This window comes from Ovis canadensis, chromosome X, assembly GCF_042477335.2.
Source record: "Ovis canadensis isolate MfBH-ARS-UI-01 breed Bighorn chromosome X, ARS-UI_OviCan_v2, whole genome shotgun sequence".
Taxonomy (NCBI): Eukaryota; Metazoa; Chordata; class Mammalia; order Artiodactyla; family Bovidae; genus Ovis; species Ovis canadensis.
In genome coordinates this window covers 101,657,246-101,683,975 of record NC_091727.1, presented here as the reverse complement: position 1 = coordinate 101,683,975, position 26,730 = coordinate 101,657,246, and the positions used below count along the sequence as shown (strand labels likewise).

The window sequence follows — 26,730 nt, the reverse complement described above, 5'->3', positions numbered from 1 at the left end:
CTCATCAAGAGAAAGCAAAAGCCTGAAACGGGGACACCATGGGACCTTTTCCCTCCCCAAATTGAGCTCCCCTTTCCCCTCCCCCACTCCAGTAGCACACCACCACAAACAATGCAGAACTGTCTCTCCACTGTTTACCAACACCACCTTCTTCCTCGAGATGCAGGGAAGGTCCCCTTGAGGTAATGTCACCCCCACCACCACCAGGAAGACCCAAATGGAAGAGGAGCCACCAGTAGCCAGCCTTTCTGCTAGAAAGCCTTTCCAGCAGATACACAGTGGGGAGAGACAGTACAGCCTCCGGGGGTAGCCCTCTCCAGCAAGAGGAATACAAGGGCTTCATCCTCCAGCTGGGGCACCTGACTCGGGAGGTTCCTGGACATCCAGGCTCATCGGCATATGCCCCGGAAGAAGCAAATGGCCCCCGATTCATGCACAGTTCATTGACAAGACCCATCGGACCTCTTTCTTCCAACCAACGTGCAGAGCGTGCTCAGTGGGAGAGTGCAGAAAGCGAACGTGGAAAGTTCCAACCACATTCCTACAGACTTGGGACTCCTCGGGAATCCCAATGTGCCCTCGCTCTGCACAATGGCACAGAATTCTGACATCGGGCTACGGCCAACTTCTGCCCCAGACTCAACATTTCCCATGCCCCACATGCTGCCATTGCCAATATGCGCCTTCCTTAGGACTTTAGCAAGGCACCTGAGCTGTGTGGGTGTTGAAGGAAGAAGTGTCTGGCTGCCATATCAGGAGAACACAGCAGCAACAGCAGCTCACTTTCACGTGCCTCTTCATGGCCACAGGTAGTCCCAACAGAAGAGTTGAGCGGTCTACGCAAACAAGTGCAGTCAACATCAGTGGGCGCCTCCCAGGAGACGCCCCCAGATTACTGCCCTAGGCCACAGTATAGGAGGGGGAAAGGTCACCTTTCCTGAGCCGCTTTCGACAGCCTAAGGCAGTGCACAGACGGGAGCAGGAACACAAGAACATCTCTAACAGCGAAGTCCAAAATTCTGAGGAAGGCTGTAGCATAGGGTAAAGCCTTCATCATCAAAGTCTCCCCTTGGCCAGGAAGTAATCCACTCTCATGTCACACTCAGCGATGTGCACTATTACCTTCAGTCCCCGTGCTGCAGTGATCCCGGGCAGTACCAGGGCTTGAGAAATAGGTAGCAGACATCTTGGACCACAGAAAGCCCGATGCACCTTTCACACTGAGGGCCTATGTCCTCCTGTCCAGCTTTCTCCTTGTGCTCTGAGAGCAGCTCCATAGAGGGTCACTCTTCCCAGCCCCTTCCCCACCTCTAGGCTTTAGGCACCCCAACCAAGGTCCTTATGTAGTCAGTCACTCCACCTTTCCTGATCAGGGAAGTGCGTTCCCCTCTGAGCCTCTAATCTCTACAGTACTTCTCCTGAAAAGAACCGACAATCAAGAGTGGCCAACCACCGCTCACGAAACTCATTTAGTTCAAGGTTAAATTGGTACAGCTACTATGGAAAACAGTATGAACGTCCCTCAAAAAATTAAAAACAGAACTACCATCTAGTCCAGCAATCCCACTTGTGGTATGTATCCAAAGGAATACCTCCCACCAAGAATTTACAGAACATCAACATTCCCACGAGTGAGTAGACACTCACTGAGGTGCTGTCTCATGAGCCTAAGTGACATGGCTGGCCTAGGAATGAATTCCTGGGAAGGAACCAGCAAGCCAGATTCCACCTCAAATTCAGAAGAGGATTACCTTCTCTTTCCATGAGAGCCCTGATCTGTGAGACTGTCACCAGCTGGAGAGTCACCTTTTTGGAATCCTCAACCTTGTGACTTATTTTTAAGTGCCAATACACAGCAGATTTACCTATTCAACCATCCATTTAGGTGTTCTTGACCCCTGCCTCCAACGAAGTCAGCCAGGTTCACTTTGATGGGCAGTGGGAACAAGTGTGTATGGAAGGGGAAGAAGGCCTCACGGTTATCCTCAAGTTTCACAACTGTTTTGACTAGGAAATAAGCCAGTTTTGATCATCGTCATGCCACTTGGTGAAGGCACATGCGCCTAGGACAGGTTTCTCTAAGTATCTCAGGCTTCAGGTTTTCACTGAGTAGGAAACTATCACCACCCCCCTCTTTCACAGCTTTAAAGTAATTTCACCAATTACAGGGATAACCAAAGAGCCTTTAAACATGCCCTCTAAAGACTACACACTTTAGTTTCCAATCACAAAGAAATGTGGATTTCCTTTTAACCTTCGGTGAATGAAATTCAGGTTCTGTGATGCCTCCTTCCGGATAAAACCCGTGCTAATAAAGCAACAGAGGAGCCCGAGGTTTCTATGAAACTGGAGGTTAGAAGTGTCTCTGAATGCACCTTAGAAGAGTTCATATTTCTATTTGGCGCGTTTCCCCCACCCCAACTGTGAAAACTCTTCCGCACATTTTCAACAAATTAACCCCTGCCCAGGAAAGAAGTAACGTTATACAGACAATGAAAGAGAGGAGACCTTTCCCACACTGCCAGTTAACAAGCACCTTCTTGGTGCCTGAACTTGGTGCTGAGCCACATCAGCTTCAGCATAAGGCGTCAGAGATGGCCAGAACAGAAAGTGGCTCAGGGCAAGGCAAGGTGTGAGCTGCTGGGCTACCTCTTGGCATCATAGCAGGATTAATGAGGCTGGTTTCCAAAGAGCAGCCCAGTAATATCTGAGGAAATCTGCTGGCCCTGTGAAAGGAAACAAACGTTTGGTTGAAATGGGGGTCTGGACAGGTAGGGAGACGAGCTAAATGAAGCCACAATGTTCCCTTCCCACTTTCTGGAAATGGTGTACTAATTCCCTCCATACCTCCTGCGTGCTGAGCACTTTACAAAAACCACACAAGAGATATCCCCGAGAGCAAGGTGTCATTCCCATTTTGCAAATGTGGAAACTGAGGCTCAAAGATGACAGTAAGAAAGGGTCAGACTCAGACACTAAAATTTATTTTGAATGAAACACGATGTATTGTCTCAGCAACATCTGCAAAGCAAAAAAAAAAAAAAAACCCCGACAAACTGTGGAAGGGTAAATATTTAGTCAAGTATTGACCTGCATATTACTTGACTTGTTAGCCTACACCTCCAGAACCCCTGCAAAGTAAACACCCACCCGCTTACAGAGGGGATAGACTGGCAGACTATCATTCTCTGCCGCTCACTTGGTGTACAGGCCTCATCTTTCTCCCCTTTCCTAAACAGAGCTGGCTTTATATTACATTCAAATCCATGTTCCCCTACCTGAAAGAAAACAGCACTCCCACAGTCTCTGGATTCCTGAAGTTTGTTTTTCACAATCCCATCCAGTCCAGCCTGCTTCTGCCTGGTATTACAAGTGTTTTCCAAAAGGATAAAAAAGACAGATCAGAGCTCTGATGTGAGGATGGCAAGATGAGGCTTTCTGGACATGTGACATTCTAATAAATTCAGTCTGTCTGTAAGAACGGCACTCAGGGTGAACTGGAAAAAGATGCCACTGACTAGTTAAAGGCATCGATTATAAACCTAGTGTCTGAGCAGCGCTCAGGGAGTGATCCTGACATTGTTGGAAGTTCCTGTCTTAGAGACTCAGGGAAGACATTTCAACACCATGTTAAATAATGGTACAGCTGATGGGATGGATGCTACCCTCCTCCCAGCATCTGTGGCCCCACACAGCATAAGGTAGCACTTACTCATCTGGCAGGTCTGGACAGCTAATTCCGGGTCCACTCTCTTCTCATTACAGGCCCATAGGCTGGCCAGTACTAGATTTTTCCATCACAGGTCCTGAAGGAAACAGTGATTATACAGATCTACAAGGAGACTTGCTTACAGATGGACAGCCGAACACAGTTGCAGGAAAATTAGGTAACTTGGAAGCTCGTAACATGACTGGCTGGGGCAAACTTCCCCTTTCCCTTATCCACAAAACACCAAGGCAGCCAAGGGCCGTCAGCTGTCCTAACACCGCACGCGATCCCTCAGAGCCTTACTGTCTCGTTTCACGTGGAAAATAACAGAAATACCCTCAATGGTTAAGAGAGGTCACAAAAATGGCCAAGGTCAACATTTGGACCAATCCCCGGCAGCGATATATCCACCCCAAACGCCCTACAACAGAAAGCAGAATCAGCTCCATGGCGGCCGCCAGTCAACCAGGCAGACCGTCCGGCGCCCCCACCCACCCAGCCAAACGCACCCGCCCTTCCCTCACTTTAAGCCGCAAACACTACAAAGCATTAAGACCATAACTGGGATGGAAGCTTCGAGACCCACATTTAAACAAAGAAAATCTTCTTCAAGTTTCAGCATGCCGTTACAATAATGCCCCACACCAACCCCCCCGGAAGTGCCTGAGAGGTCTTCTCCGCCATCCACCCAGGAGCCCGCAGACACGTCTGTCAAAGTGTCCATCAGGACACGCCATCTACCCGACTCTCCAACTCACACCGCAGACAGCCAAATACGAGTAAGGTTAGTAAAACTTACACTTTTACGATCTCCGGAAAGGGAGCCGCCACGTTAAATCCTAACCGAGGAAAACGGTCTACGGAAGCACAATCCAGACAGGCACGCGCTTAGGCACGCGCTTAGGCACGCGCTAGGGCTTCCTCCCGCTCTCACGCCCCCGCCTCCCAACATCGTCATTGGTGGGCCTGCGATGATTGACGGGGAGAACGGCCATTCCTCTCAGGCAGGTCTACTGGCGGGAAACTGGCCATTTCCCAAGGCCCAAGCTGACGTCAGGAAATCTCTGGTCGTATTCCTACGTCTTTCTATAGCCGTGTCCATCCCTCAAGGCCTAGCTCGACTTCTTAGGCCTCTGCACATACCTTGTGCTTTGTTTCTTGTCATCTTAGACTTTGGAAAGCATGCACATTCAATTTACCCGGGCCTAGATCAATTACCTCCCCCTCCAGGAAGCCTTCCAAGTTTTACTCCTTCCAGGCAAAATGTGAGTTCTTCATATTAGATACGGACATGGAGATGTATCAGAGCAGAGATGCAGAGGACTTGTCTCTGAGCTCTGGGGTCAGATAGTACTGGGCTGTGCACGGTGTGAGGGACCCAAGGTTGGCACCTGGATATTTTGCAAGTGAGTTCAGGTTGCAGACATTTGGGGAAGACCAGGGAACACTGACAACAGGCTAACTCTTAGAAGCTTGCTAGGATTGGTACGACCCTTTTCAGGAATCTCATATCCTTTCCTGCTTTTCTATCTGTGAAAATCTTGTCCTTCCTACAAGGCCCAGGCATAGATCACTTCCCTAACTCTTTTCCTGAATTCATGTTCCCATCCCAACCACAAGAGTTATTCCTCCTATTGCTAGAGGAAGAAAGATATGAGGAGTTCATATCTCTGCTGCAAATGTCCCTAAGCTTCACAGTTATCCAAGGTGAGACTGGAAGCCCACTTCCTTCCAGGAGGCCCCTTGCTGCGAGGTTTCTGCACCTGCTCGCAACTTGTGAACTGTACAAACAAGAGGGCACAGTTCCCCTAGGCCTGACTACCTCGAGTGTTTAACTCATCTACCCTCTACATGGTGTGTGGACCACATAGCCACGGGGTCCCTTAGCTGGACTGCATGGTCACAGTGCACAGTGCTCCTAGGAAAGATGATCTAATGCTAGCACTGTCCCTCCCATGGGAAAGCTCACTTGAGGCTTCGTGGTGTGCCGTGTTATGCAGCAGTCCATGATGCTGCCCTGCCCACTGTGACGGCTGATTTTAGGTGCCAACTTGACTGGTCATGGGGCGTCCGAATTAAACATTATTTCTGGTTGTATCTGTGAGGGTGTTTCTGGATGAGATGAGTATTTGAATCGGTGACTTAGCAAAATAGAAGGCCTTCCCCGATGTGGGTAGGCATCATCCAATCCGTTGAGGGCCCAAATGGAACCAAAGCAGAGAAAGGAAGAATTCTTCCCTTTTTTCCCTATCTCGCTGCTTGAGATAGAACATTTCTCCTAGTTTTCTCCTTCTCTTCAACTAGGATTCACACCACCAGCCCCCCTGGTTCACAGGCCTTCAGACTTGGACTGAATTATACCACTGGCTTTCCTGGCTTTATACCTTGTAGGCAGGAGATTGTGGAATTTCTCAGCCTCCAGAAATAGGGAACTAAACTCAAGATAAACCTCAAGATATATACATATATGTATATATATACATATGCATATGTATATGTATATATGTATATATGTATGTATATATGTATATATATAGGCTTCCCTTTTAGCTCAGTTGGTAAAGAATCTGCCTGCAATGCAGGAGACCCAGGTCTGATTCCTGGGTCAGGAAGATCCCCTGGAGAAGGAAATGGCAACTCACTCCAGTGTCCTTGCCTGGAGAATCCCATAGGCAGAGGAGCCTGGCGGGCTACAGTCTGTGGGGTCACAAGAGTCAGACACGAGTTAGTGACTAAACCAACAGCCAACATATAGATAAATAGATAGATAGATATAGATATAGATAGATAGATAGATATAGATGTAAAATGCCTCTTATTGGTTCTGTTTCCATGAATACCTCTGACTAATAAACCTGGAATATCACAGCCAGCTGCAGCTGTTACACTTGGCTTCATAGTCCTCAACTAGAACTCAGAAGAAACAGCAAAATCAAATACATGAAAATTAGTTCCAAACTATGAGTGAGGAAACTAAGATACCAGAAACAAACAGCCAGACATTGGCCCAGAGGGGTTTCTTTTCCAGTAGGTTAGCTGCTCCTTTGCAAGCCCCGAGAAAGCCTACAGGTGAGCTCTTCTAGAACTGGGCTTGTTAGGTGAGACTCTGACAAAGATCCAGAGGGCAGGAGAGCTGTTGCAGGCCTTGTCCAGGAACCAGTAAAGGATGATTAATCCACGTGGGGAGGGAAGACAAGCAGGACTGGGGCCGTTGATGTGAATCCTGCCCCAGGATCTGCCGAGTCTTTCCCATGTGTTACTAGGCTTGTCCCTCTGACTGGCGTCAGCAGATGGATACATGCTGCACCCTTTCAATCCCTGGCACACAATGACCACTACCACACAGGTCCTATCTTTCCGATCACCAGTGTCTCCTCGATCTGTGGTCACCATTCATTCTTTTTATTTTATTTTTCTCGTGTCTCGCACAGTTTATGGGTTCTTAGTTTTCTGACCAGGGACCGATGCTGGGCCCACAGCAGCGAAAGCACTGAGTTTTAACCACTGGACCACCAGGAAAGTCCTGCCTTTCATTCTTGTCTCAGTTATACTTCACTCCACATTCATGGTCTGTCTGAAGAAAACCATATCTTCTTACCTACTGTGTACAGTCCATGGGCTTGAGGTATGCTCTTGGCATTCCTATCACAATTATTCCTCCTACCAGCTGAACATCCTTCACTGTTTTGTGCCTCAGTTTCCTAATCAGTAGAGTGAGGATCCTAATAAGAACTGTGTCTTCAGGCTGCCATGACCCTCAGTGAGTTCATGAAAAGCATTTAGACCAGTGACTTAACACGCACTAAGCTTTCATGAAACGACAACTAGGACTGTTTGTTACCTTATCACCGTGCGTGTCTCTTGTCAAATACAACGTCCTTTCCGGAGACTTTCCCATGCTAGCTCTGCCGACACTGATCTACTTTCTCTGATTTTTTCTCGACTTACCTTCATGTAGCCTAATCCACATCTTACAACGTATTGGCCAGTTTGCCGGCTGTTTTGTTCCGCAATTATTACCTTCATCTATGCTAATGTCTTTGTTGACTTATTAACTTGCGCATGTCTTCATCTATATGTCTTGTTCTTAAAACTTTTACCACCAGTTTCCAATTCATCAGCTTAGTTGCTCATTTTCTCCTGGTATCATATAGCTCAATATAGAGCGCAACACATATGAAGATTCTATAGCACATAAGGGGACACTGAAATAGCACCTTTCATTAGGAGAGCCCCCGTGATATTCGATATTCCCCATGAGAAGGTCATAAACTCCCTTGTCCACTCATTGGTTTTACCAGAAGGCACAATGCGGGTGGTGCCCTGATAAGAGGAATTGGCAAAAATGTGCTGAAGATTTGGTTGACCGTATCAGGCCCGTCTGTGAAGAAAAGATGCACCAGGCTGAAATGTGTGTTGCAAGAGAGTTGACGCGGAACATGGGCAAGAGAGGAGGCAGTTTAAAGGATTAAGGAGGAGCAAGTGCACAGGAGCAGGAATGTGAAAGAATATGGCCTTCTCAGGGAAGAACGCACATTCTGGCCTCATGGGAGAAGAGAGTTAATGATATAAACTGCAAAAGATAAAGAGAAAAAGTTAAGTGGCCCATAGCAAGGACACTTGGGTTGGACGTGGTAAACTCCATTAAGATCCAATCTGCTTTTCTAATCTACCATTTTGGTGTCAGTGTGCAGGAGAGACCAAAACAGAGGGTCAGCAGAAAAAGGCAGACTGAGCACCCCTCGCGGCCTCACTCCAACATCACGTGAGTCCTGCGTGTGCACGAGGCCGCCCTGTCTGCTGCCACGTGGAACAGGGCTGTGGATATGTGTGCCGAAGACCAGGACGGCGACATAGCCGGACAGGCAGCGTATGCCGCCATCAACTGCATGTTGGACCAGGTCAACGCCTGTCTGGACCACCTGGAGGAGAGGAAGGACCACCTCCCTGGCCGCCTCCGGGAGTGCTTGAATCTAGCTGGCAGACACATCTTGAGACCCAGCAGCTGCTCAGGGAGGCCCCAAGTGATTGGCAGCCCCTAGTGGAGCCCTCCAAGGGCCCCGGGGCCAGGCCTCTACCCTGCCTGCCTGAGCCGGGCTCTAGCCTGAGCCCTCACCGCCTGGCTTAGCGAGGCCTGCAGATGACCTGGGGGATCGGCCAGCTTAGGCCATCTTTCTGCTACTTCCCTTTTGCATGCTTGGCATGCCCCCACCACCTGGCATCCCCCCGCCCCGCCCTGTGATCAGGTGTGGGCCTTGACCCACCCAACTTGCCTACCTGCCCAAATCCTGGATGCTCCCCTCTCTGCCTAGGTTCATGAGGCAGATTGAGAGTTATCTTAACATTCTCCGAATGTGTATTCGTGCACCATTATGCCAAGCGAATGGCTATTCCATAAAATGTTGTCTGCAAGCTGCTCTACAAAGGGGTTCTAAATTTACTATTAGAAATGTTATGCAATGTATGTAGAGTTTTTTCTTTTTTAAGCACAAACCAATTCTGCCATTCAGTTACCTTTTGGATTCTGCCCATTCATACTCTGGTAATGAGTGTTACATAGGGAAAAATCCCTAATAATCAAGGGACTGCATTCTAATACAAAACGGACCAGGAGCTTATTGTGTGCTTCCAGATTTTTGTTCCCAGGACTTCTCATGTTCTTCAGAACCATGCTGGGCCACTCCTCACATCCTCACCCAGAGCAGGAACGGGGGATATCCCCATCACCCCCTCAATATCCAGGCAAGTATCTGTCATCCTCATGAAGTGGCCAGAAGGATCACTTCACCTAGAAAGATGTCAGATTACCTACCATCCTTCTTACCTTAAGAAGGGGAGAACTTCAATTACGGCCCGGAGACCCCTCACCCTGCCACCCCACGCCCCTGTCATCAACACCCCAGATTACTGAGCCCAGAGTCCCACTCGGTACCTGATGTGATGCACACGCAGAGCCACATCTTCATTGGTCACGCTTGGAGTCGTCACAAATAATAACATTCACAAGTCGGAGCTTTTCCATCATACACATTTTATTGAAAAACACAATTCTACAGATTCAAAATATTTTACACAATCTTCTGTTCCCTTCTGACAGAGTGGAACAGTGTATCTTCCACTTGCCAAGACTGGTGAGATCAGCATAGCAACTGAAACCATCTGTAAACAAGGCCTCTGGTTATATTGCCTACTGCAAATGACCACAGAGAACTCGCCATAAGGGCACAGGTATTGGTAAACTATAAGCGAGCTGGAGGGTGAACAACGGCTCCTACTTATTCCTTTTCCTTGCAGTACCTTTGGCACAAGTTCCACTGAACGAAGTTCCCTGTGGCCTCAGTTTGGCCAGGGTGTCACAATCACAATTTGCGGGGGACAGATACCTGGGGGGGGGGGGGACGTGGTATCTCATGTTAGGATATTGGAGGGCAAATACAAAGTGACATAAGAAACAAAGGTTTAACTATCCCCATTGACACGTGAGAGCAGGCTTTCTCCCCTCCCTTTGCTTTAGAAGGTTTACTTTGGAAAACTTGTCAGTTCTTTCTCTGTCTCTTTGCAATATGTGGAAATCGTTTTAGAAAGCTCAATAAGCCTCTTGCCAATCTGACAACCCAGGAACGCTTCTTTAAGGACCTGGAAGCAAAAATCCTTGCAAAGGGGGAGAACTAGGTAAAGAGGGAACAACTTAAGCAGTTGAAACCAGAAACTGCTAGACCTTCTGGACAATCAGAGAAAGAAATGACTATCAAAGCAACGCACCAGAGTCAATAGAGCTGCAGGAGAAGATCATGAAAAGGTGAGGGCAGGCAGCATCTCAGGAGGATTACAGCATCCTCAGAAGCAAGAGGTGTTCCTTCTCAGAACTCCCTCAGGTTATGTTATTGTGCAACGGTATAAAACATTATAAACAACATTAAATGGTGCACAGAAAGAGCAGCGGTGGCAAAATGGTCTCCTGGGAGAGAGGCCCACAATTCACTGGGAAGATGAAATGTGAAGACTTGATCCGAATATTAATGCCTCATCTTGAATAGAGGCCCACTTCCACACACTTCACACATATCCGTGTGCTTTACTATCTTCTATACCACAGTTGTGGCCACCCAATGGTAGTGTGAGGGAACAGGGCCAGGAGACAGGAGAAAGAGCCCTGAACCCACAATGTCCACCACAATTTTCACACCAAAACCCTTGTCCTCGCCACTGTCAGTCTTTCCGTATACTCTCAGAGCCTCCTGCTCACAGCCCTGCTGGGCCCAAACTTCCCTCATCAAGAGAAAGCAAAAGCCTGAAACGGGGACACCATGGGACCTTTTCCCTCCCCAAATTGAGCTCCCCTTTCCCCTCCCCCACTCCAGTAGCACACCACCACAAACAATGCAGAACTGTCTCTCCACTGTTTACCAACACCACCTTCTTCCTCGAGATGCAGGGAAGGTCCCCTTGAGGTAATGTCACCCCCACCACCACCAGGAAGACCCAAATGGAAGAGGAGCCACCAGTAGCCAGCCTTTCTGCTAGAAAGCCTTTCCAGCAGATACACAGTGGGGAGAGACAGTACAGCCTCCGGGGGTAGCCCTCTCCAGCAAGAGGAATACAAGGGCTTCATCCTCCAGCTGGGGCACCTGACTCGGGAGGTTCCTGGACATCCAGGCTCATCGGCATATGCCCCGGAAGAAGCAAATGGCCCCCGATTCATGCACAGTTCATTGACAAGACCCATCGGACCTCTTTCTTCCAACCAACGTGCAGAGCGTGCTCAGTGGGAGAGTGCAGAAAGCGAACGTGGAAAGTTCCAACCACATTCCTACAGACTTGGGACTCCTCGGGAATCCCAATGTGCCCTCGCTCTGCACAATGGCACAGAATTCTGACATCGGGCTACGGCCAACTTCTGCCCCAGACTCAACATTTCCCATGCCCCACATGCTGCCATTGCCAATATGCGCCTTCCTTAGGACTTTAGCAAGGCACCTGAGCTGTGTGGGTGTTGAAGGAAGAAGTGTCTGGCTGCCATATCAGGAGAACACAGCAGCAACAGCAGCTCACTTTCACGTGCCTCTTCATGGCCACAGGTAGTCCCAACAGAAGAGTTGAGCGGTCTACGCAAACAAGTGCAGTCAACATCAGTGGGCGCCTCCCAGGAGACGCCCCCAGATTACTGCCCTAGGCCACAGTATAGGAGGGGGAAAGGTCACCTTTCCTGAGCCGCTTTCGACAGCCTAAGGCAGTGCACAGACAGGAGCAGGAACACAAGAACATCTCTAACAGCGAAGTCCAAAATTCTGAGGAAGGCTGTAGCATAGGGTAAAGCCTTCATCATCAAAGTCTCCCCTTGGCCAGGAAGTAATCCACTCTCATGTCACACTCAGCGATGTGCACTATTACCTTCAGTCCCCGTGCTGCAGTGATCCCGGGCAGTACCAGGGCTTGAGAAATAGGTAGCAGACATCTTGGACCACAGAAAGCCCGATGCACCTTTCACACTGAGGGCCTATGTCCTCCTGTCCAGCTTTCTCCTTGTGCTCTGAGAGCAGCTCCATAGAGGGTCACTCTTCCCAGCCCCTTCCCCACCTCTAGGCTTTAGGCACCCCAACCAAGGTCCTTATGTAGTCAGTCACTCCACCTTTCCTGATCAGGGAAGTGCGTTCCCCTCTGAGCCTCTAATCTCTACAGTACTTCTCCTGAAAAGAACCGACAATCAAGAGTGGCCAACCACCGCTCACGAAACTCATTTAGTTCAAGGTTAAATTGGTACAGCTACTATGGAAAACAGTATGAACGTCCCTCAAAAAATTAAAAACAGAACTACCATCTAGTCCAGCAATCCCACTTGTGGTATGTATCCAAAGGAATACCTCCCACCAAGAATTTACAGAACATCAACATTCCCACGAGTGAGTAGACACTCACTGAGGTGCTGTCTCATGAGCCTAAGTGACATGGCTGGCCTAGGAATGAATTCCTGGGAAGGAACCAGCAAGCCAGATTCCACCTCAAATTCAGAAGAGGATTACCTTCTCTTTCCATGAGAGCCCTGATCTGTGAGACTGTCACCAGCTGGAGAGTCACCTTTTTGGAATCCTCAACCTTGTGACTTATTTTTAAGTGCCAATACACAGCAGATTTACCTATTCAACCATCCATTTAGGTGTTCTTGACCCCTGCCTCCAACGAAGTCAGCCAGGTTCACTTTGATGGGCAGTGGGAACAAGTGTGTATGGAAGGGGAAGAAGGCCTCACGGTTATCCTCAAGTTTCACAACTGTTTTGACTAGGAAATAAGCCAGTTTTGATCATCGTCATGCCACTTGGTGAAGGCACATGCGCCTAGGACAGGTTTCTCTAAGTATCTCAGGCTTCAGGTTTTCACTGAGTAGGAAACTATCACCACCCCCCTCTTTCACAGCTTTAAAGTAATTTCACCAATTACAGGGATAACCAAAGAGCCTTTAAACATGCCCTCTAAAGACTACACACTTTAGTTTCCAATCACAAAGAAATGTGGATTTCCTTTTAACCTTCGGTGAATGAAATTCAGGTTCTGTGATGCCTCCTTCCGGATAAAACCCGTGCTAATAAAGCAACAGAGGAGCCCGAGGTTTCTATGAAACTGGAGGTTAGAAGTGTCTCTGAATGCACCTTAGAAGAGTTCATATTTCTATTTGGCGCGTTTCCCCCACCCCAACTGTGAAAACTCTTCCGCACATTTTCAACAAATTAACCCCTGCCCAGGAAAGAAGTAACGTTATACAGACAATGAAAGAGAGGAGACCTTTCCCACACTGCCAGTTAACAAGCACCTTCTTGGTGCCTGAACTTGGTGCTGAGCCACATCAGCTTCAGCATAAGGCGTCAGAGATGGCCAGAACAGAAAGTGGCTCAGGGCAAGGCAAGGTGTGAGCTGCTGGGCTACCTCTTGGCATCATAGCAGGATTAATGAGGCTGGTTTCCAAAGAGCAGCCCAGTAATATCTGAGGAAATCTGCTGGCCCTGTGAAAGGAAACAAACGTTTGGTTGAAATGGGGGTCTGGACAGGTAGGGAGACGAGCTAAATGAAGCCACAATGTTCCCTTCCCACTTTCTGGAAATGGTGTACTAATTCCCTCCATACCTCCTGCGTGCTGAGCACTTTACAAAAACCACACAAGAGATATCCCCGAGAGCAAGGTGTCATTCCCATTTTGCAAATGTGGAAACTGAGGCTCAAAGATGACAGTAAGAAAGGGTCAGACTCAGACACTAAAATTTATTTTGAATGAAACACGATGTATTGTCTCAGCAACATCTGCAAAGCAAAAAAAAAAAAAAAACCCCGACAAACTGTGGAAGGGTAAATATTTAGTCAAGTATTGACCTGCATATTACTTGACTTGTTAGCCTACACCTCCAGAACCCCTGCAAAGTAAACGCCCACCCGCTTACAGAGGGGATAGACTGGCAGACTATCATTCTCTGCCGCTCACTTGGTGTACAGGCCTCATCTTTCTCCCCTTTCCTAAACAGAGCTGGCTTTATATTACATTCAAATCCATGTTCCCCTACCTGAAAGAAAACAGCACTCCCACAGTCTCTGGATTCCTGAAGTTTGTTTTTCACAATCCCATCCAGTCCAGCCTGCTTCTGCCTGGTATTACAAGTGTTTTCCAAAAGGATAAAAAAGACAGATCAGAGCTCTGATGTGAGGATGGCAAGATCAGGCTTTCTGGACATGTGACATTCTAATAAATTCAGTCTGTCTGTAAGAACGGCACTCAGGGTGAACTGGAAAAAGATGCCACTGACTAGTTAAAGGCATCGATTATAAACCTAGTGTCTGAGCAGCGCTCAGGGAGTGATCCTGACATTGTTGGAAGTTCCTGTCTTAGAGACTCAGGGAAGACATTTCAACACCATGTTAAAAATGGTACAGCTGATGGGATGGATGCTACCCTCCTCCCAGCATCTGTGGCCCCACACAGCATAAGGTAGCACTTACTCATCTGGCAGGTCTGGACAGCTAATTCCGGGTCCACTCTCTTCTCATTACAGGCCCATAGGCTGGCCAGTACTAGATTTTTCCATCACAGGTCCTGAAGGAAACAGTGATTATACAGATCTACAAGGAGACTTGCTTACAGATGGACAGCCGAACACAGTTGCAGGAAAATTAGGTAACTTGGAAGCTCGTAACATGACTGGCTGGGGCAAACTTCCCCTTTCCCTTATCCACAAAACACCAAGGCAGCCAAGGGCCGTCAGCTGTCCTAACACCGCACGCGATCCCTCAGAGCCTTACTGTCTCGTTTCACGTGGAAAATAACAGAAATACCCTCAATGGTTAAGAGAGGTCACAAAAATGGCCAAGGTCAACATTTGGACCAATCCCCGGCAGCGATATATCCACCCCAAACGCCCTACAACAGAAAGCAGAATCAGCTCCATGGCGGCCGCCAGTCAACCAGGCAGACCGTCCGGCGCCCCCACCCACCCAGCCAAACGCACCCGCCCTTCCCTCACTTTAAGCCGCAAACACTACAAAGCATTAAGACCATAACTGGGATGGAAGCTTCGAGACCCACATTTAAACAAAGAAAATCTTCTTCAAGTTTCAGCATGCCGTTACAATAATGCCCCACACCAACCCCCCCGGAAGTGCCTGAGAGGTCTTCTCCGCCATCCACCCAGGAGCCCGCAGACACGTCTGTCAAAGTGTCCATCAGGACACGCCATCTACCCGACTCTCCAACTCACACCGCAGACAGCCAAATACGAGTAAGGTTAGTAAAACTTACACTTTTACGATCTCCGGAAAGGGAGCCGCCACGTTAAATCCTAACCGAGGAAAACGGTCTACGGAAGCACAATCCAGACAGGCACGCGCTTAGGCACGCGCTTAGGCACGCGCTAGGGCTTCCTCCCGCTCTCACGCCCCCGCCTCCCAACATCGTCATTGGTGGGCCTGCGATGATTGACGGGGAGAACGGCCATTCCTCTCAGGCAGGTCTACTGGCGGGAAACTGGCCATTTCCCAAGGCCCAAGCTGACGTCAGGAAATCTCTGGTCGTATTCCTACGTCTTTCTATAGCCGTGTCCATCCCTCAAGGCCTAGCTCGACTTCTTAGGCCTCTGCACATACCTTGTGCTTTGTTTCTTGTCATCTTAGACTTTGGAAAGCATGCACATTCAATTTACCCGGGCCTAGATCAATTACCTCCCCCTCCAGGAAGCCTTCCAAGTTTTACTCCTTCCAGGCAAAATGTGAGTTCTTCATATTAGATACGGACATGGAGATGTATCAGAGCAGAGATGCAGAGGACTTGTCTCTGAGCTCTGGGGTCAGATAGTACTGGGCTGTGCACGGTGTGAGGGACCCAAGGTTGGCACCTGGATATTTTGCAAGTGAGTTCAGGTTGCAGACATTTGGGGAAGACCAGGGAACACTGACAACAGGCTAACTCTTAGAAGCTTGCTAGGATTGGTACGACCCTTTTCAGGAATCTCATATCCTTTCCTGCTTTTCTATCTGTGAAAATCTTGTCCTTCCTACAAGGCCCAGGCATAGATCACTTCCCTAACTCTTTTCCTGAATTCATGTTCCCATCCCAACCACAAGAGTTATTCCTCCTATTGCTAGAGGAAGAAAGATATGAGGAGTTCATATCTCTGCTGCAAATGTCCCTAAGCTTCACAGTTATCCAAGGTGAGACTGGAAGCCCACTTCCTTCCAGGAGGCCCCTTGCTGCGAGGTTTCTGCACCTGCTCGCAACTTGTGAACTGTACAAACAAGAGGGCACAGTTCCCCTAGGCCTGACTACCTCGAGTGTTTAACTCATCTACCCTCTACATGGTGTGTGGACCACATAGCCACGGGGTCCCTTAGCTGGACTGCATGGTCACAGTGCACAGTGCTCCTAGGAAAGATGATCTAATGCTAGCACTGTCCCTCCCATGGGAAAGCTCACTTGAGGCTTCGTGGTGTGCCGTGTTATGCAGCAGTCCATGATGCTGCCCTGCCCACTGTGACGGCTGATTTTAGGTGCCAACTTGACTGGTCATGGGGCGTCCGAATTAAACATTATTTCTGGTTGTATCTGTGAGGGTGTTTCTGGATGAGATGAGTATTTGAATCGGTGACTTAGCAAAATAGAAGGCCTTCCCCGATGTGGGTAGGCATCATCCAATCCGTTGAGGGCCCAAATGGAACCAAAGCAGAGAAAGGAAGAATTCTTCCCTTTTTTCCCTATCTCGCTGCTTGAGATAGAACATTTCTCCTAGTTTTCTCCTTCTCTTCAACTAGGATTCACACCACCAGCCCCCCTGGTTCACAGGCCTTCAGACTTGGACTGAATTATACCACTGGCTTTCCTGGCTTTATACCTTGTAGGCAGGAGATTGTGGAATTTCTCAGCCTCCAGAAATAGGGAACTAAACTCAAGATAAACCTCAAGATATATACATATATGTATATATATACATATGCATATGTATATGTATATATGTATATATGTATGTATATATGTATATATATAGGCTTCCCTTTTAGCTCAGTTGGTAAAGAATCTGCCTGCAATGCAGGAGACCCAGGTCTGATTCCTGGGTCAGGAAGATCCCCTGGAGAAGGAAATGGCAACTCACTCCAGTGTCCTTGCCTGGAGAATCCCATAGGCAGAGGAGCCTGGCGGGCTACAGTCTGTGGGGTCACAAGAGTCAGACACGAGTTAGTGACTAAACCAACAGCCAACATATAGATAAATAGATAGATAGATATAGATATAGATAGATAGATAGATATAGATGTAAAATGCCTCTTATTGGTTCTGTTTCCATGAATACCTCTGACTAATAAACCTGGAATATCACAGCCAGCTGCAGCTGTTACACTTGGCTTCATAGTCCTCAACTAGAACTCAGAAGAAACAGCAAAATCAAATACATGAAAATTAGTTCCAAACTATGAGTGAGGAAACTAAGATACCAGAAACAAACAGCCAGACATTGGCCCAGAGGGGTTTCTTTTCCAGTAGGTTAGCTGCTCCTTTGCAAGCCCCGAGAAAGCCTACAGGTGAGCTCTTCTAGAACTGGGCTTGTTAGGTGAGACTCTGACAAAGATCCAGAGGGCAGGAGAGCTGTTGCAGGCCTTGTCCAGGAACCAGTAAAGGATGATTAATCCACGTGGGGAGGGAAGACAAGCAGGACTGGGGCCGTTGATGTGAATCCTGCCCCAGGATCTGCCGAGTCTTTCCCATGTGTTACTAGGCTTGTCCCTCTGACTGGCGTCAGCAGATGGATACATGCTGCACCCTTTCAATCCCTGGCACACAATGACCACTACCACACAGGTCCTATCTTTCCGATCACCAGTGTCTCCTCGATCTGTGGTCACCATTCATTCTTTTTATTTTATTTTTCTCGTGTCTCGCACAGTTTATGGGTTCTTAGTTTTCTGACCAGGGACCGATGCTGGGCCCACAGCAGCGAAAGCACTGAGTTTTAACCACTGGACCACCAGGAAAGTCCTGCCTTTCATTCTTGTCTCAGTTATACTTCACTCCACATTCATGGTCTGTCTGAAGAAAACCATATCTTCTTACCTACTGTGTACAGTCCATGGGCTTGAGGTATGCTCTTGGCATTCCTATCACAATTATTCCTCCTACCAGCTGAACATCCTTCACTGTTTTGTGCCTCAGTTTCCTAATCAGTAGAGTGAGGATCCTAATAAGAACTGTGTCTTCAGGCTGCCATGACCCTCAGTGAGTTCATGAAAAGCATTTAGACCAGTGACTTAACACGCACTAAGCTTTCATGAAACGACAACTAGGACTGTTTGTTACCTTATCACCGTGCGTGTCTCTTGTCAAATACAACGTCCTTTCCGGAGACTTTCCCATGCTAGCTCTGCCGACACTGATCTACTTTCTCTGATTTTTTCTCGACTTACCTTCATGTAGCCTAATCCACATCTTACAACGTATTGGCCAGTTTGCCGGCTGTTTTGTTCCGCAATTATTACCTTCATCTATGCTAATGTCTTTGTTGACTTATTAACTTGCGCATGTCTTCATCTATATGTCTTGTTCTTAAAACTTTTACCACCAGTTTCCAATTCATCAGCTTAGTTGCTCATTTTCTCCTGGTATCATATAGCTCAATATAGAGCGCAACACATATGAAGATTCTATAGCACATAAGGGGACACTGAAATAGCACCTTTCATTAGGAGAGCCCCCGTGATATTCGATATTCCCCATGAGAAGGTCATAAACTCCCTTGTCCACTCATTGGTTTTACCAGAAGGCACAATGCGGGTGGTGCCCTGATAAGAGGAATTGGCAAAAATGTGCTGAAGATTTGGTTGACCGTATCAGGCCCGTCTGTGAAGAAAAGATGCACCAGGCTGAAATGTGTGTTGCAAGAGAGTTGACGCGGAACATGGGCAAGAGAGGAGGCAGTTTAAAGGATTAAGGAGGAGCAAGTGCACAGGAGCAGGAATGTGAAAGAATATGGCCTTCTCAGGGAAGAACGCACATTCTGGCCTCATGGGAGAAGAGAGTTAATGATATAAACTGCAAAAGATAAAGAGAAAAAGTTAAGTGGCCCATAGCAAGGACACTTGGGTTGGATGTGGTAAACTCCATTAAGATCCAATCTGCTTTTCTAATCTACCATTTTGGTGTCAGTGTGCAGGAGAGACCAAAACAGAGGGTCAGCAGAAAAAGGCAGACTGAGCACCCCTCGCGGCCTCACTCCAACATCACGTGAGTCCTGCGTGTGCACGAGGCCGCCCTGTCTGCTGCCACGTGGAACAGGGCTGTGGATATGTGTGCCGAAGACCAGGACGGCGACATAGCCGGACAGGCAGCGTATGCCGCCATCAACTGCATGTTGGACCAGGTCAACGCCTGTCTGGACCACCTGGAGGAGAGGAAGGACCACCTCCCTGGCCGCCTCCGGGAGTGCTTGAATCTAGCTGGCAGACACATCTTGAGACCCAGCAGCTGCTCAGGGAGGCCCCAAGTGATTGGCAGCCCCTAGTGGAGCCCTCCAAGGGCCCCGGGGCCAGGCCTCTACCCTGCCTGCCTGAGCCGGGCTCTAGCCTGAGCCCTCACCGCCTGGCTTAGCGAGGCCTGCAGATGACCTGGGGGATCGGCCAGCTTAGGCCATCTTTCTGCTACTTCCCTTTTGCATGCTTGGCATGCCCCCACCACCTGGCATCCCCCCCCCCCCCCGCCCCGCCCTGTGATCAGGTGTGGGCCTTGACCCACCCAACTTGCCTACCTGCCCAAATCCTGGATGCTCCCCTCTCTGCCTAGGTTCATGAGGCAGATTGAGAGTTATCTTAACATTCTCCGAATGTGTATTCGTGCACCATTATGCCAAGCGAATGGCTATTCCATAAAATGTTGTCTGCAAGCTGCTCTACAAAGGGGTTCTAAATTTACTATTAGAAATGTTATGCAATGTATGTAGAGTTTTTTCTTTTTTAAGCACAAACCAATTCTGCCATTCAGTTACCTTTTGGATTCTGCCCATTCATACTCTGGTAATGAGTGTTACATAGGGAAAAATCCCTAATAATCAAGGGACTGCATTCTAATACAAAACGGACCAGGAGCTTATTGTGTGCTTCCAGATTTTTGTTCCCAGGACTTCTCATGTTCTTCAGAACCATGCTGGGCCACTCCTCACATCCTCACCCAGAGCAGGAACGGGGGATATCCCCATCACCCCCTCAATATCCAGGCAAGTATCTGTCATCCTCATGAAGTGGCCAGAAGGATCACTTCACCTAGAAAGATGTCAGATTACCTACCATCCTTCTTACCTTAAGAAGGGGAGAACTTCAATTACGGCCCGGAGACCCCTCACCCTGCCACCCCACGCCCCTGTCATCAACACCCCAGATTACTGAGCCCAGAGTCCCACTCGGTACCTGATGTGATGCACACGCAGAGCCACATCTTCATTGGTCACGCTTGGAGTCGTCACAAATAATAACATTCACAAGTCGGAGCTTTTCCATCATACACATTTTATTGAAAAACACAATTCTACAGATTCAAAATATTTTACACAATCTTCTGTTCCCTTCTGACAGAGTGGAACAGTGTATCTTCCACTTGCCAAGACTGGTGAGATCAGCATAGCAACTGAAACCATCTGTAAACAAGGCCTCTGGTTATATTGCCTACTGCAAATGACCACAGAGAACTCGCCATAAGGGCACAGGTATTGGTAAACTATAAGCGAGCTGGAGGGTGAACAACGGCTCCTACTTATTCCTTTTCCTTGCAGTACCTTTGGCACAAGTTCCACTGAACGAAGTTCCCTGTGGCCTCAGTTTGGCCAGGGTGTCACAATCACAATTTGCGGGGGACAGATACCTGGGGGGGGGGGGGACGTGGTATCTCATGTTAGGATATTGGAGGGCAAATACAAAGTGACATAAGAAACAAAGGTTTAACTATCCCCATTGACACGTGAGAGCAGGCTTTCTCCCCTCCCTTTGCTTTAGAAGGTTTACTTTGGAAAACTTGTCAGTTCTTTCTCTGTCTCTTTGCAATATGTGGAAATCGTTTTAGAAAGCTCAATAAGCCTCTTGCCAATCTGACAACCCAGGAACGCTTCTTTAAGGACCTGGAAGCAAAAATCCTTGCAAAGGGGGAGAACTAGGTAAAGAGGGAACAACTTAAGCAGTTGAAACCAGAAACTGCTAGACCTTCTGGACAATCAGAGAAAGAAATGACTATCAAAGCAACGCACCAGAGTCAATAGAGCTGCAGGAGAAGATCATGAAAAGGTGAGGGCAGGCAGCATCTCAGGAGGATTACAGCATCCTCAGAAGCAAGAGGTGTTCCTTCTCAGAACTCCCTCAGGTTATGTTATTGTGCAACGGTATAAAACATTATAAACAACATTAAATGGTGCACAGAAAGAGCAGCGGTGGCAAAATGGTCTCCTGGGAGAGAGGCCCACAATTCACTGGGAAGATGAAATGTGAAGACTTGATCCGAATATTAATGCCTCATCTTGAATAGAGGCCCACTTCCACACACTTCACACATATCCGTGTGCTTTACTATCTTCTATACCACAGTTGTGGCCACCCAATGGTAGTGTGAGGGAACAGGGCCAGGAGACAGGAGAAAGAGCCCTGAACCCACAATGTCCACCACAATTTTCACACCAAAACCCTTGTCCTCGCCACTGTCAGTCTTTCCGTATACTCTCAGAGCCTCCTGCTCACAGCCCTGCTGGGCCCAAACTTCCCTCATCAAGAGAAAGCAAAAGCCTGAAACGGGGACACCATGGGACCTTTTCCCTCCCCAAATTGAGCTCCCCTTTCCCCTCCCCCACTCCAGTAGCACACCACCACAAACAATGCAGAACTGTCTCTCCACTGTTTACCAACACCACCTTCTTCCTCGAGATGCAGGGAAGGTCCCCTTGAGGTAATGTCACCCCCACCACCACCAGGAAGACCCAAATGGAAGAGGAGCCACCAGTAGCCAGCCTTTCTGCTAGAAAGCCTTTCCAGCAGATACACAGTGGGGAGAGACAGTACAGCCTCCGGGGGTAGCCCTCTCCAGCAAGAGGAATACAAGGGCTTCATCCTCCAGCTGGGGCACCTGACTCGGGAGGTTCCTGGACATCCAGGCTCATCGGCATATGCCCCGGAAGAAGCAAATGGCCCCCGATTCATGCACAGTTCATTGACAAGACCCATCGGACCTCTTTCTTCCAACCAACGTGCAGAGCGTGCTCAGTGGGAGAGTGCAGAAAGCGAACGTGGAAAGTTCCAACCACATTCCTACAGACTTGGGACTCCTCGGGAATCCCAATGTGCCCTCGCTCTGCACAATGGCACAGAATTCTGACATCGGGCTACGGCCAACTTCTGCCCCAGACTCAACATTTCCCATGCCCCACATGCTGCCATTGCCAATATGCGCCTTCCTTAGGACTTTAGCAAGGCACCTGAGCTGTGTGGGTGTTGAAGGAAGAAGTGTCTGGCTGCCATATCAGGAGAACACAGCAGCAACAGCAGCTCACTTTCACGTGCCTCTTCATGGCCACAGGTAGTCCCAACAGAAGAGTTGAGCGGTCTACGCAAACAAGTGCAGTCAACATCAGTGGGCGCCTCCCAGGAGACGCCCCCAGATTACTGCCCTAGGCCACAGTATAGGAGGGGGAAAGGTCACCTTTCCTGAGCCGCTTTCGACAGCCTAAGGCAGTGCACAGACGGGAGCAGGAACACAAGAACATCTCTAACAGCGAAGTCCAAAATTCTGAGGAAGGCTGTAGCATAGGGTAAAGCCTTCATCATCAAAGTCTCCCCTTGGCCAGGAAGTAATCCACTCTCATGTCACACTCAGCGATGTGCACTATTACCTTCAGTCCCCGTGCTGCAGTGATCCCGGGCAGTACCAGGGCTTGAGAAATAGGTAGCAGACATCTTGGACCACAGAAAGCCCGATGCACCTTTCACACTGAGGGCCTATGTCCTCCTGTCCAGCTTTCTCCTTGTGCTCTGAGAGCAGCTCCATAGAGGGTCACTCTTCCCAGCCCCTTCCCCACCTCTAGGCTTTAGGCACCCCAACCAAGGTCCTTATGTAGTCAGTCACTCCACCTTTCCTGATCAGGGAAGTGCGTTCCCCTCTGAGCCTCTAATCTCTACAGTACTTCTCCTGAAAAGAACCGACAATCAAGAGTGGCCAACCACCGCTCACGAAACTCATTTAGTTCAAGGTTAAATTGGTACAGCTACTATGGAAAACAGTATGAACGTCCCTCAAAAAATTAAAAACAGAACTACCATCTAGTCCAGCAATCCCACTTGTGGTATGTATCCAAAGGAATACCTCCCACCAAGAATTTACAGAACATCAACATTCCCACGAGTGAGTAGACACTCACTGAGGTGCTGTCTCATGAGCCTAAGTGACATGGCTGGCCTAGGAATGAATTCCTGGGAAGGAACCAGCAAGCCAGATTCCACCTCAAATTCAGAAGAGGATTACCTTCTCTTTCCATGAGAGCCCTGATCTGTGAGACTGTCACCAGCTGGAGAGTCACCTTTTTGGAATCCTCAACCTTGTGACTTATTTTTAAGTGCCAATACACAGCAGATTTACCTATTCAACCATCCATTTAGGTGTTCTTGACCCCTGCCTCCAACGAAGTCAGCCAGGTTCACTTTGATGGGCAGTGGGAACAAGTGTGTATGGAAGGGGAAGAAGGCCTCACGGTTATCCTCAAGTTTCACAACTGTTTTGACTAGGAAATAAGCCAGTTTTGATCATCGTCATGCCACTTGGTGAAGGCACATGCGCCTAGGACAGGTTTCTCTAAGTATCTCAGGCTTCAGGTTTTCACTGAGTAGGAAACTATCACCACCCCCCTCTTTCACAGCTTTAAAGTAATTTCACCAATTACAGGGATAACCAAAGAGCCTTTAAACATGCCCTCTAAAGACTACACACTTTAGTTTCCAATCACAAAGAAATGTGGATTTCCTTTTAACCTTCGGTGAATGAAATTCAGGTTCTGTGATGCCTCCTTCCGGATAAAACCCGTGCTAATAAAGCAACAGAGGAGCCCGAGGTTTCTATGAAACTGGAGGTTAGAAGTGTCTCTGAATGCACCTTAGAAGAGTTCATATTTCTATTTGGCGCGTTTCCCCCACCCCAACTGTGAAAACTCTTCCGCACATTTTCAACAAATTAACCCCTGCCCAGGAAAGAAGTAACGTTATACAGACAATGAAAGAGAGGAGACCTTTCCCACACTGCCAGTTAACAAGCACCTTCTTGGTGCCTGAACTTGGTGCTGAGCCACATCAGCTTCAGCATAAGGCGTCAGAGATGGCCAGAACAGAAAGTGGCTCAGGGCAAGGCAAGGTGTGAGCTGCTGGGCTACCTCTTGGCATCATAGCAGGATTAATGAGGCTGGTTTCCAAAGAGCAGCCCAGTAATATCTGAGGAAATCTGCTGGCCCTGTGAAAGGAAACAAACGTTTGGTTGAAATGGGGGTCTGGACAGGTAGGGAGACGAGCTAAATGAAGCCACAATGTTCCCTTCCCACTTTCTGGAAATGGTGTACTAATTCCCTCCATACCTCCTGCGTGCTGAGCACTTTACAAAAACCACACAAGAGATATCCCCGAGAGCAAGGTGTCATTCCCATTTTGCAAATGTGGAAACTGAGGCTCAAAGATGACAGTAAGAAAGGGTCAGACTCAGACACTAAAATTTATTTTGAATGAAACACGATGTATTGTCTCAGCAACATCTGCAAAGCAAAAAAAAAAAAAAAACAAACAAACAAAAAACCCCGACAAACTGTGGAAGGGTAAATATTTAGTCAAGTATTGACCTGCATATTACTTGACTTGTTAGCCTACACCTCCAGAACCCCTGCAAAGTAAACGCCCACCCGCTTACAGAGGGGATAGACTGGCAGACTATCATTCTCTGCCGCTCACTTGGTGTACAGGCCTCATCTTTCTCCCCTTTCCTAAACAGAGCTGGCTTTATATTACATTCAAATCCATGTTCCCCTACCTGAAAGAAAACAGCACTCCCACAGTCTCTGGATTCCTGAAGTTTGTTTTTCACAATCCCATCCAGTCCAGCCTGCTTCTGCCTGGTATTACAAGTGTTTTCCAAAAGGATAAAAAAGACAGATCAGAGCTCTGATGTGAGGATGGCAAGATCAGGCTTTCTGGACATGTGACATTCTAATAAATTCAGTCTGTCTGTAAGAACGGCACTCAGGGTGAACTGGAAAAAGATGCCACTGACTAGTTAAAGGCATCGATTATAAACCTAGTGTCTGAGCAGCGCTCAGGGAGTGATCCTGACATTGTTGGAAGTTCCTGTCTTAGAGACTCAGGGAAGACATTTCAACACCATGTTAAATAATGGTACAGCTGATGGGATGGATGCTACCCTCCTCCCAGCATCTGTGGCCCCACACAGCATAAGGTAGCACTTACTCATCTGGCAGGTCTGGACAGCTAATTCCGGGTCCACTCTCTTCTCATTACAGGCCCATAGGCTGGCCAGTACTAGATTTTTCCATCACAGGTCCTGAAGGAAACAGTGATTATACAGATCTACAAGGAGACTTGCTTACAGATGGACAGCCGAACACAGTTGCAGGAAAATTAGGTAACTTGGAAGCTCGTAACATGACTGGCTGGGGCAAACTTCCCCTTTCCCTTATCCACAAAACACCAAGGCAGCCAAGGGCCGTCAGCTGTCCTAACACCGCACGCGATCCCTCAGAGCCTTACTGTCTCGTTTCACGTGGAAAATAACAGAAATACCCTCAATGGTTAAGAGAGGTCACAAAAATGGCCAAGGTCAACATTTGGACCAATCCCCGGCAGCGATATATCCACCCCAAACGCCCTACAACAGAAAGCAGAATCAGCTCCATGGCGGCCGCCAGTCAACCAGGCAGACCGTCCGGCGCCCCCACCCACCCAGCCAAACGCACCCGCCCTTCCCTCACTTTAAGCCGCAAACACTACAAAGCATTAAGACCATAACTGGGATGGAAGCTTCGAGACCCACATTTAAACAAAGAAAATCTTCTTCAAGTTTCAGCATGCCGTTACAATAATGCCCCACACCAACCCCCCCGGAAGTGCCTGAGAGGTCTTCTCCGCCATCCACCCAGGAGCCCGCAGACACGTCTGTCAAAGTGTCCATCAGGACACGCCATCTACCCGACTCTCCAACTCACACCGCAGACAGCCAAATACGAGTAAGGTTAGTAAAACTTACACTTTTACGATCTCCGGAAAGGGAGCCGCCACGTTAAATCCTAACCGAGGAAAACGGTCTACGGAAGCACAATCCAGACAGGCACGCGCTTAGGCACGCGCTAGGGCTTCCTCCCGCTCTCACGCCCCCGCCTCCCAACATCGTCATTGGTGGGCCTGCGATGATTGACGGGGAGAACGGCCATTCCTCTCAGGCAGGTCTACTGGCGGGAAACTGGCCATTTCCCAAGGCCCAAGCTGACGTC

At 48.4% G+C, this 26,730-nt stretch overlaps 3 long non-coding RNA genes across 3 annotated transcripts; all 3 read right to left on the bottom strand.

Annotated features, from left to right (window-relative positions):
- Nucleotides 1–1,451: 1,451 nt before the first annotated feature.
- Nucleotides 1,452–4,150, bottom strand: LOC138930453 (uncharacterized). The gene is made up of 3 exons (XR_011446192.1): nucleotides 3,713–4,150; nucleotides 3,279–3,360; nucleotides 1,452–2,726 (listed from the first exon to the last, which is right to left on the bottom strand). It is a non-coding gene; the product is annotated as an uncharacterized lncRNA (long non-coding RNA).
- An 8,279-nt stretch (nucleotides 4,151–12,429) lies between these two features.
- On the bottom strand, nucleotides 12,430–15,127 carry LOC138930452 (uncharacterized). The gene is made up of 3 exons (XR_011446191.1): nucleotides 14,690–15,127; nucleotides 14,257–14,338; nucleotides 12,430–13,704 (listed from the first exon to the last, which is right to left on the bottom strand). It is a non-coding gene; the product is annotated as an uncharacterized lncRNA (long non-coding RNA).
- A 5,579-nt stretch (nucleotides 15,128–20,706) lies between these two features.
- LOC138930451 (uncharacterized) lies at nucleotides 20,707–26,128 on the bottom strand. The gene is made up of 3 exons (XR_011446190.1): nucleotides 25,691–26,128; nucleotides 25,257–25,338; nucleotides 20,707–24,689 (listed from the first exon to the last, which is right to left on the bottom strand). It is a non-coding gene; the product is annotated as an uncharacterized lncRNA (long non-coding RNA).
- Nucleotides 26,129–26,730: the final 602 nt, after the last annotated feature.